A 10203-nucleotide genomic window follows, 5' to 3' on the forward strand; every position below is an offset into this window, starting at 1 on the left:
CACGTTCATGTGCTTTGGGTTGCCCTAATCCTTCACATAATGCCTCTTGTATTTCTAAACCTCTTAGATTAAGGAGCCTTAGTGGCACAGTGGTTAAGACCTTGTCTGCTAACCAAAGAGGCTGGAGGTTCAAATTCGCCAGCTGCTCTTTGGAAACCCTATAGGGCAGTTCTACTCTGTCCTGTAGAGTCACTATGAGTCAAAAATCCACTCGAGGGTGATGGGTTTGATTTTTTTGATTTAGATTAGATTTAAACAAACATTGAAAAAAGAAAGAAAGAAGTTTCTATTTGTCTGCTGAAGAGGACAGAACGCATTTAACTTTAATTCAATGGTTCAAAAAAGAGTGGGTGATGAAGTTGATCCTGGGAAAATATCACAAACTGAATTGAGGAAACTACCACAAACTGAACGTCAGGGGATTGTAGCCACTTTTCCACTCTCGGCATAACTGACAATCGGTTTTGCAGATTTATGCCTAGCTCCTGCCTACAGATGAGATCATGGCAGCTATAAACCCACTTCCTGTTGTTGCTGTATGAAGGAGGATGGGTCCTAGAGAAGGATCTTGGATCTGGGGAACGGGAGGTTTATGAGCAGAGGAGAGGCAAGGCCGCACCTCTGTGTCTCTACTGCTGGCACACAGGTACAAGGCCGAGTCCCCCATGACTGGCGAACGGATGTCAAGACCACAGAAGGAAGTGTTGGGCCGGCTGGGTTGAAAGTTATCAGAGGTGTCTGTTTCCTTATTAAGTCTCTATTGTAGTAATAGAACAGCAGCTTTGGAGCTTGGCTCTGCTTCTGCTGGTACCAGTACATGGTATTATGATTCAAACTTTGAGAACACCTCAGGGATACCAATTTTCCCACCTTGGTAACCTGGTATTTGGGGCTCTGGGTGACCATGGCACCCATGGGACCTGCAGAGAGAGAAGGGAAACTTAGAGTCAGAAAGATGCGGATGTTGCTGCCATGAAAGAAAGTCATAGAACTGAGGTCCAGTCCAGCTGCTGTTGAGTTGGCTCTGACTCATGACAACCCCACCTGTGTCAGAGTAGAACTGGGCACCATTCGGCTTTCAATGGCTGATTTTCAGAAGTGGATTGCTAGGCCTCTCTTACAAGGCCCTTCTGGGTGAACTTGAGCCTCCAACCTTTCACTTAGCAGCCAAGTGTGTAAACCAGGTGCCCCACTCAGGGACATCTAACTTGGGACAAGAGAGCCTTTGTCAAAGACATCCTTTCTGCCCAGGACTCACCTGGTTCCAGGAGGCAAAGAACCAGGCAGGGGAGAAGCCTGGGACCCATGGCAAGACTAGAGCGGGAGTGGGACGTCTGTTCCAGGCTCTGATCTCTTGGTCGAGAGGTAGCAGTTCAGAGTGTCTGGTCCCAGGTAGGTAGATTTGCCTGTGGTGATAGACCTGCTGCTGATGTCACAGGGCGAGGTTCACCCCTCTCTATGTTATTAAACCCAGCTTCCTGCTTGGCAGCGAGTCTGGGCGTGGCTGGGTCAGGCACAGAGCAGCAGTTTATCCCCTAAAGCATTTACTGCTTCTTTGAGTCTGGCGTTCCCTTATTTGCCCCCGCTCTATGCCCTTCCTGATCTCTCCACCCAACCCTCTTTTTCTCACACCCTACAGGGTGGCTCAGTGGCTTAAGGAGCTCTGGTGGCACAGTGGTTAAGAGCTCAGCTGCTAACTGAAAAGTCAGTGGTTCAAATCCACCAGCTGCTCTGTGGGAGAAAGATGCTGCAGTCTGCCTCCATAAAGATTTACAACCTAGGAAACCCTATGGGTCAGTTCCACCCTGTCACGTCGGGTCACTATGAGTTGCAATCAACTCGATGGCAATATTTCTTTCTTGTTTGTTTTTTCTTCTTTTTGCTATAGAGTGCCTCAGAGATCCCTCTATACAAGCACAGCTTTACAAACCTGCTGAGATAGTGATTTTGCATCTTATACCCACGTCACAGATGGATGACTGGTGTACAAACTAACAGGTACTGTCAAGTTGACTTCGACTCATGGCGACCCCATGTGTGTAGAGTACAACTGTACTCCATAGGGTTTTCAATGACTGATTTTTTTGGAAGCAGATCACCAGGCCTTTCTTCCAAGATGACTCTGGGTGGACCTTTCAGTTAACAGCTGAGTGCTTCAACCTTTAGCATTACCCAGGAACTCCATCTGCAAACTATCTCCACCCTAATACAGCCTCCCAGCCAAGGGATTCCCCTATGTCCACTTTTTAGAGAGTGTCAAGAAATTCTCTACAACTTTTGGCTATTAGTGGCAGCATGATGCCTCCTTGTGGCCAGTGGGAAACTCCCTAGAAGGTTCCTTCCTACACTGGCCAAAGGAATTTGGTGCACTACAATGCAGTACAGTGAGGCTTAGAAATTCATCCAGTTACTCATTCTGCTACCAGATCTGTGTCCTCAGACCACCACACCAGTTGACTGGGGTGATTAAGTCTTCTAGTTCCTTCCTTTGTTTATTTCAGTCTGAGTACACAGTACTCACTGTAAGTACTCCTGCTTTTCCTGTTACCATGCTGAGTCTCTTCAGACGTTTGAGGAAACAGACTAGAATACTCTCCTAAACACGCCTGATATTCATTTTATATATATATTTATTTATAAATGTGTATTTGTATATTTATTTACAAATGTGTATTTGTATATTTATTTATAAATGTGTATTTGTATATTTATTTATAAATGTATATTTACATATTATTTTAGGCTTCCTATGGCATGGGTTTTCTTCTCCCCTTCTGTAACCATAGCCTTTCTTCTTACTTCTTTCTAAAACACCGTCTTATTGGGAGTCTGTAGTACAGCCCACATTTTATAAGCAACCTGTGCTACTTACACTAAAAAAAATAAATAAATAAACCTTATGGAGAAAGAGAGATTAGCTTTAATCTCTTATAATGGACCTGGCTCTCCCACTAAAATATGGGACTTTTAAAAGAAGTTGGAAATGAATATATTCTATACAGAGGTAACTTAAAAATAACCACCAACATCACCATCACCACCATTATCATCATCAAGCATCCTTCAAACCAGTAAGAAATAGATTTTTATTCATTTTTATTCCCATCAGGGAGACTTGCTTAATCTTACTAATAGAAGAGCTATGAGGAGGTAATTGCAGTCCGAGTTCCCACCAGAAGCTTTTTGGAGTTACACCAGGATAAACACACAAAAACAAACCCATTGCTGTGGAGTCGATTCCAATGCATGGAGACCCCATGTGACAGAATAGAACTGCCTCATTGGGTTTTCTTGGCTGTAATTTTTACAGAATTATATCTCCAGCCCTTTTTCTGCAGAGCCACTGGGTGGGTTCAAACCATCAACATTTAAGTTACTAAGTCGAGTGCGTATCATTTGCAAAAGAACAACACACACACGCTAAAAAAATAGGACAGATTGAGCTCTTGTAAGGAACCTGGGAAAGGCCCAAGTCACAAACATTCCACACACATTTTCTTGAGATACTCTTGGACGTCAAGAATAAATTCTGGTTTTTCTCTATGCTCCCCTGGGGAGGAGGCACAGGGAAAGGTTCCTATTCAGGCTGCTCTGAGCTGAGAGGAGAGGGGAGAAAGGGGTGGTTTTTGCGTAGGAGAGACACTACTCTTAAGCACTGTGTCTTAACTACTGTCACAGAAGTACACACTAGTCCTGCAGCTCCGAGGCTGGATCTGCAGAGTGGACTATGTTCCTTCAGTCCTCTCCACTGAGAATGGGGCTGGGCATCCCTAGTCATCCTGTGTGTCTGCCTTCAGAAAGTAAACCAGAAAATCCATTCCTTGCCCCTCAGCAGGCCGGTACCAGACAAGATGTTTAGGATTTGGGTTACATCTTAGAGTGACCCTGTGCCTGGGGAGCCGAGCAGCTCCAGTCACTGCATGTCCCATGGAGGAGACAAAAACCCAGAGTCCAAGACAAAGTGGGCAGGAGTGACGACTGGGAAAGGGTGGGTGGAGATGCTCAAATCCCTGAGGACTCACTGGCTCGCCAGAGACAAAGGACACCCAGTGGAGCATCCTGGAGCCCATGGCAGGGCCACTGTGAAAACTAGGACAGCTCCAGATGAGGGAGCGTCTAAGTCTGAGCAAAAGGAGGAGGGCCAACCATGTCTCCTTGGCCCTGTAAGGTGTGGCCTGGTAGTGACATCACTGTGCTTGCCAATATACAAGGCCTAGGGAGCTCCCTCCAGGGAAGTGGGAGCAGAGAGGGAGCAAGAGTTCTTTGGGGGGGTTGAACTTGCAGGAGTTGCATTGCCATTTATACAACAAGGGAAGAAATCTTAGGGCCTCCCCTCCCCTCTCCAATACTTGCTCAGTGTCTGCCAGTGGAGCTCAGGATTCAGAGACCATGCCTGAGCTTTTCTGAGCCCTGACTTCCAGGCAGTTGTCTCAGCCCCTCCAAGGAACCATTGTAGGGCAGTGGAACCACAGTGCCTCCTAGTGGTCAGCGGGGCAGAGCCACTAGAAGTCAGCCGTTGGTTCAGCCCCAAAGTGAATCAAGCTGTGTTACACTGTTAGAGGTGCAATTAGTGTTATAGTTGGTGTTATAGATATTCAAAAATAATACCCCCTCTTTCTACAACTGAACACCTGAGAGAATCCAGCCAAAACCTGTTGCAGTTGAACTGATTCTGACTCATAGCAATCCTATAGGACAGAGTGGAACTGCCCCACAGGGTTTCCAAGGAACACCTGCTGGATTTGAACTGCCAACATTTTGGTTAGCAGATGTAGCACTTAACCACTACGCCACCAGGGTTTCTGAACATCTGAGAGAGAGGTACTGAATCAGAATGTCAGCTTTGGTCCTGGTAAAGCTGGGGCTGCAGGGTGAGCTAAGGGGCCAGCAGGCAGGAACACTCCTGAATTGAATTTACTCACCCCCGACCAGCCGTCCCCAAGCGTCCAGGCATCCCCACTGAATAGAGAGTCTGCTCACTAAGTTTGCTATAATCAGAGGGAGGAGAATAGAAAGCATCTGTTCCTCAGGCAGACAAGTACAAAGACAGAAGCAGGAGGCTGGAACTGAGCATGCCTTGTCCTTTTAAAATCACTAATCAAATGACCCCACTCTCCTACCATGGGGGAGAGTGAGGGGAAGCAAGTGGGCAAGGACGTTGCTCCAGAGAACCCCCCCCCCATACCAAGAAGGAGTTGAGAACAAGCGTTTTCCCCTCAGATTCTCAGGATTTGGGTTCTCTTAACACCTTGGACCTAACCATTATGCCTACAAACAGAAAGAGATGAGTAGCCTGTTGGGAAGGTTCTTGTCCCACCTTTTCGAGGCATCTCCCTCAATATCAACTACTACTTCTTTGGATTTACTCCTGGGACCACCACGGGGCAATTAGGTTAGGCCCCAGAGAACATGAAATGGTTTACAAGAGTAGATTGATTAACTCTGAGGCCACAGTAGCTGACACCTGAGAACTAGCTCTCTATTCCCCTGTGCCCCCAGTCCATCCTGCCACATTGCCCATTGTGACACAACAGAGGTTCAACAGTGTTATGAGTTGAACTGTGTCCTCCCAAAATATGTGTTATAAATCCAAACCCCTATACCAGTAGATGTAATCCCATTTGGGAATAAGGTTTTCTTTGTTATGTTAAGGAGGCCAGGTCAGTGTAGAGTATGTTTGAAACCAATTGCTTTTGAGATATGAAAGAGCAGATTAGGCAGAGAAGAAGGCAGACACAGGGGAAGAACAACACTCTCTGAAGAGGATGGAGGAAGACCCGTCTACAAGCCCGGGAACCCCGAGGATGGCCGGCTAGAGGATCCTCCCCAGAGCCCACAGACACAGCCTTCCCTGAGAGCCAGTGCCTTGAATTCTGACTCTAGACTCCTGAGTTGTGACAAAATAAATTTCTGTTCATTAAAGCCACCCACTTGTGGTAATTCTGTTCAGCAGCACTAAGAAACTAAGACAAAAGCAAGATAAAATGGCATCATAATGACTCGCCAATAATAAAGTGCCAACCCCGGGAGGTGCCCCCAATTTGAATATATACTACTTCCATTAAAAAATTCCTTGTAAGGGTGTAAGCTAGACCAACCTAAGTCATCAATTTTTTCATCAGCACACTCTCTGTGCAGGGAGGGGAGGGGAGGGGAGAGCATACTGGCTCTGGGGTTCTCAAGGGCATCTCCCTGCATCTCACGGGAAGATGCATTTCCCTTCCTGCAGCAGAGAAATCCTGCAGGCCAGGGCGTGAGGTGACCTCTAGTGAGGCTGGGACTTCATGGGGAACCCTGCACACTGAAGGCCCCATGTAGGTCAGGGCTTCTGGAGGTGGCCTTCCCAGGGACAGGGCTCGTGAGCACAGGGAAACCTCAGCCCCTCTAGCTGCCTTTTCTGTGCAGGGCTGAGGAGGCCGTGCAGCACTGTGGGGACACTGCTGGTGCAGAAATACACAGCTGTCTGCAAGCGGACAGCCGACCCCAGCGTGAGGGGGAAGCGCTCCGTGTTTGATATGGAGACACTGTATCCATCAGGGATGTCACCTTTGTCAGTAACACAAACATCCACTGAGTAGTGGATCAGCAGCAGCCCCAGCCCGGGGTCTTGTTGGTACCAGTACACGTTGTCGTGGTTCAAGTCCTGGGAGCATTGCAGGGTCACATTCCCTCCTGTTCTTGTGACTTTGTGCCTCGGGGTCTGGGTGATGCCAGCATCCTTGTGCCCTGTAACAGAGAGCAGCGGAGGGTGATGTTCTGGTCCCAGGAGAAGGGCTTGTATTGAGGCCATGGGAGTCCCAGGGAAGGAGGTGCGTCTGTGACCAGGACTCACCTGCCCACAGGACACAGAAGGCCACAGGAAGAGGAGCAAGGACACCATCCCAGCACAGGCAGAATCTGTGTCTCCTGACTCTGTCATGGGAAGTGGACCCTCTGTGGAGACGCTCATGATGTCACTGTCTCCACAGGTGCTTGGGCCATAGAACTTGGCAGCCATGCCACTCCCCACAGGAACCAGTCAATCATAGCTGCACGGCCCAGAAGCTCAGAATGGGAGCATTTGTAACTCTGTTTGTAAAGAAGTTTATCTGCGTATATGCCCTGTCCCTGACTTCTGGGAGGAAATTTGTTCCTCTGTGTGTATTTTATTGCCACTATGATACAATTCCTCATTAGTGTTGTTTCTGAAGTCCCTGAGTGGTGCAAAGGATTAAGCACTTGACTACTAGCTGAAAGTTTGATCATTCAAATCCACCCAGAGGCATCTCATAAGAAAAGCCTGGTGATTTGCTTGTGAAAGGTCAAGGCCTGGAATCCCCTGTGGACCAGTCTACTCTGCACACTTGGGGTCGCCACGTGTTGGAGACAATTCATTGGCAACTAACAGCAACAAACTATTTTTACTCTTTCCTGATATTTCTGGAGTGTAGGGAGGATCCTCATGGCCACCCTGGTGACTTTTATGACTTGTCTGTTCAAAAGTCTCCTCCAGGAAAGTTTTACCTATTTTCCTCCTCACCCAGACTCTGGATCACTGGTGTTAGCCTAAAGCGAACCCTCCGTTAAAAGAGCCGGCCTGACAGTCAGCAAGTTTTCAGAGGTGAAGACTCGTTGCGCTGTCTCCAGCAGTTCACAGAGCCGCCCTCCACACGTGGCCCCCCTGTGCTCTTGTGGGCCAGGTCCTCCCTTGTTTGGGATGAGGTTGAGGGGACTGGGCTGCCTGAGTCCTTGCGACTGTGCTGTCCTTGAGGAAAAGAGGATCTTTCGAGATGTGAATGAGATATTCACAGAGAGCCTCTTGGGTCACAGGGAAACTCTCTGTCTCCATTCTGAAGGTCTTGTCCCCATCAAACAGAAGCGTATCAGCTGAGTCAGAAGCTTGCTGTAACTCAGAACTTACGTGTAGTCAACAGCAGCGCGTGTTACAGTTTCATATACAGGCCATCGCTCAGTCAGCGCTGTTTCTGTGACCTCATATCTAAATGTAATGTTCGCAAAAGGGAGATGGTTGGATCTCAAGTCATCTTCTTCAATGTCTTACCATGTTGTGTTGCTGTTGTTAGCTGCCACTGAATTGATTCTGACTCATGGAGACCACCTGTGTTAGAGCAGAACTGCTCCATAGGGTTTTCTTTCCTTTTCTTTTTTTTTTTTTTCTTTTATTATTGTGCTTCAGATGAAGGTTTAGGGAACAAATTATTTTCTTATGAAACAATTAATACATATACTGTTTTGTGACATTGGTTGCCAACCCCACAACCTGTCAATACTCCCCCCTTCTCAAACTTGGATTCCCCATTTCTGTTTGTCCAGCTTTCCTGTCCCCTACTGTCTTCTCATCTTTGCCCCTGGGCTAGTGTGCCCATTTAGCCTCATATACATGGTTGAGCTGCATTTATTATTGTTTGTTTTATGGGCCTGTCTAATCTTTGGCTGAAGGGTGAACCTCAGGAGTGACATCAGTACTGAGTTAAAAGGGTGTCCAGGGCCATACTCTCAGTTTCTCCATTCTCTGTCAGAACAGTAAGTCTGGTCTTTTTGTGTGAGTCTGAATTTTGTTCCACATTTTTCTCCAGCTCTGCCCAGGACCCTCTATTTTGTTCCCTGTCAGAGCAGTTGATGGTGGTAGCTGGGTACCATCTGTCTGTGCTGGACTCAGTCTTGTGGAGGCTGTGGTAGTTGTGGTCCATTAGCCCTTTGGACTGATCTTTCCCTTGTGTCTTTGGTTTTCTTCATTCTCCCTTGCTGCAGATGGTGTGGGACCAGTAGAGTATCTTAGATAGCTGCTCACAAGCTTTTAAGACCCCAGACACTACTCATCTGTATGGTTTTCTTGACTGTAAGCTTTATGGAGGCAGAATGACAGGACTAAATTCTGTAGTGCCTCTAGGTGGGTTTGAACTGCCAAAATTTTGTTCAGTAGCCGAGTGCTTAACCATTTGAATCAGCCAGCAGCTCTGTTCTTAAAAATAAGAAGTGCAATTTTTAAAATTGAGTCTTGTTTTCCATAGTCCAAGGATTTTTTTTTTTTGCATAGTAGGTATTCCAGAAATTAACTGAGTAACAACTATCTTACAAACTGCAACATATTTTTATGAACAAGAGGGCAGCAAACAAAAATTTACTCTCATGCCTTACGTTTTCTGGTCTGGTAGCCGGAGGTGCTAAGTATGGTCTTGGCACCCAGAAAACCCACAGAGACCCTGTAGGACAGGGTAGACCTGCCCCATAGGGTTTCCAAGGCTGTAATTTTTACAGAAGTAGACTGCTGCATCTTTCTCCTGCTGAGCAGATGGGTAGGTTCGAACCTCTGATCTTTCAGTTAGCAGGTGAGTGCTTAATCACTGCACCACCAGGGATTCCTCTTGGCACCAAGAAAAAAACAAACAAACCAACAACAACAACAAAAAAAACCCGTTGCTTTTTAATTGATTCTGACTCATGAAAACCCTATAGGACAGAGTAGAACTGCCTCAAGGAGCTGCTGGTGGATTCGAACTGCCGACATTTTGGTTAACAGTTGAGCTCTTAACCACTGTCCCACCAGGGATCCAGTTACTCTTAAATGTCTTCTAATACTCTCATCTTTATTGTAAGAGCTAGAAGCCTTAACTTTTCATTTCCCAGAGTCCTCTGACTGCACGTTTCTGGAAACAGTTGAGCTTCTTCCAATAAGCTACACTGGGGAATATTTGACAGACAGAAGAAAGTCATTTCATACATAGCAGAAGAGGTGCTTTGCAGTGGCCTCTGGACACTTCCTTGTGAATCGCCCACAAGATGGCTGCAGGTCCACTCTGACCCTCAGCTGTTTTCTCCGGCTCCTGACCTGGGTAACTCTAGCAAACTTCAGATTTCTGATCGTTAGTGGTAGGACTGAGAGCAGGCTGCAGCCTCCCCAGGCCCTCGCTTCCCAGCCCTTCCTATGTTTTGAGAGTGCCAATTCCCTGTATTAGCTCCCACCCCGCCTTCAATTCCTGGTGGGCTTCTGTTTTCTTGGCTGAATCTTCTGTGGCCCTGGGAAGCCCTCTAGTTACTTAGCCCTGGTTTGGGAGAACGTCATGACTGTGTTCCATGTGGAATGAGGTAGAGGAGACCATCTTCTTACTGGGTCACAGCTCAGGACACACACATATTCTCTGACTGAAGCTTTAGGTCCGGGAAGTCAGGGGACTAAGTGGCAGTAACCACACACCATTATAC

General features: G+C 47.0%; 1 pseudogene; it reads right to left on the reverse strand.

Moving 5' to 3' along the window:
* Positions 1–478: 478 nt before the first annotated feature.
* On the reverse strand, positions 479–1745 carry LOC101341930 (T-cell receptor beta chain V region CTL-L17-like; annotated as a pseudogene).
* Positions 1746–10203: the final 8458 nt, after the last annotated feature.

Source organism: Trichechus manatus, unplaced genomic scaffold, assembly GCF_000243295.1.
Source record: "Trichechus manatus latirostris isolate Lorelei unplaced genomic scaffold, TriManLat1.0 scaffold00093, whole genome shotgun sequence".
Taxonomy (NCBI): Eukaryota; Metazoa; Chordata; class Mammalia; order Sirenia; family Trichechidae; genus Trichechus; species Trichechus manatus.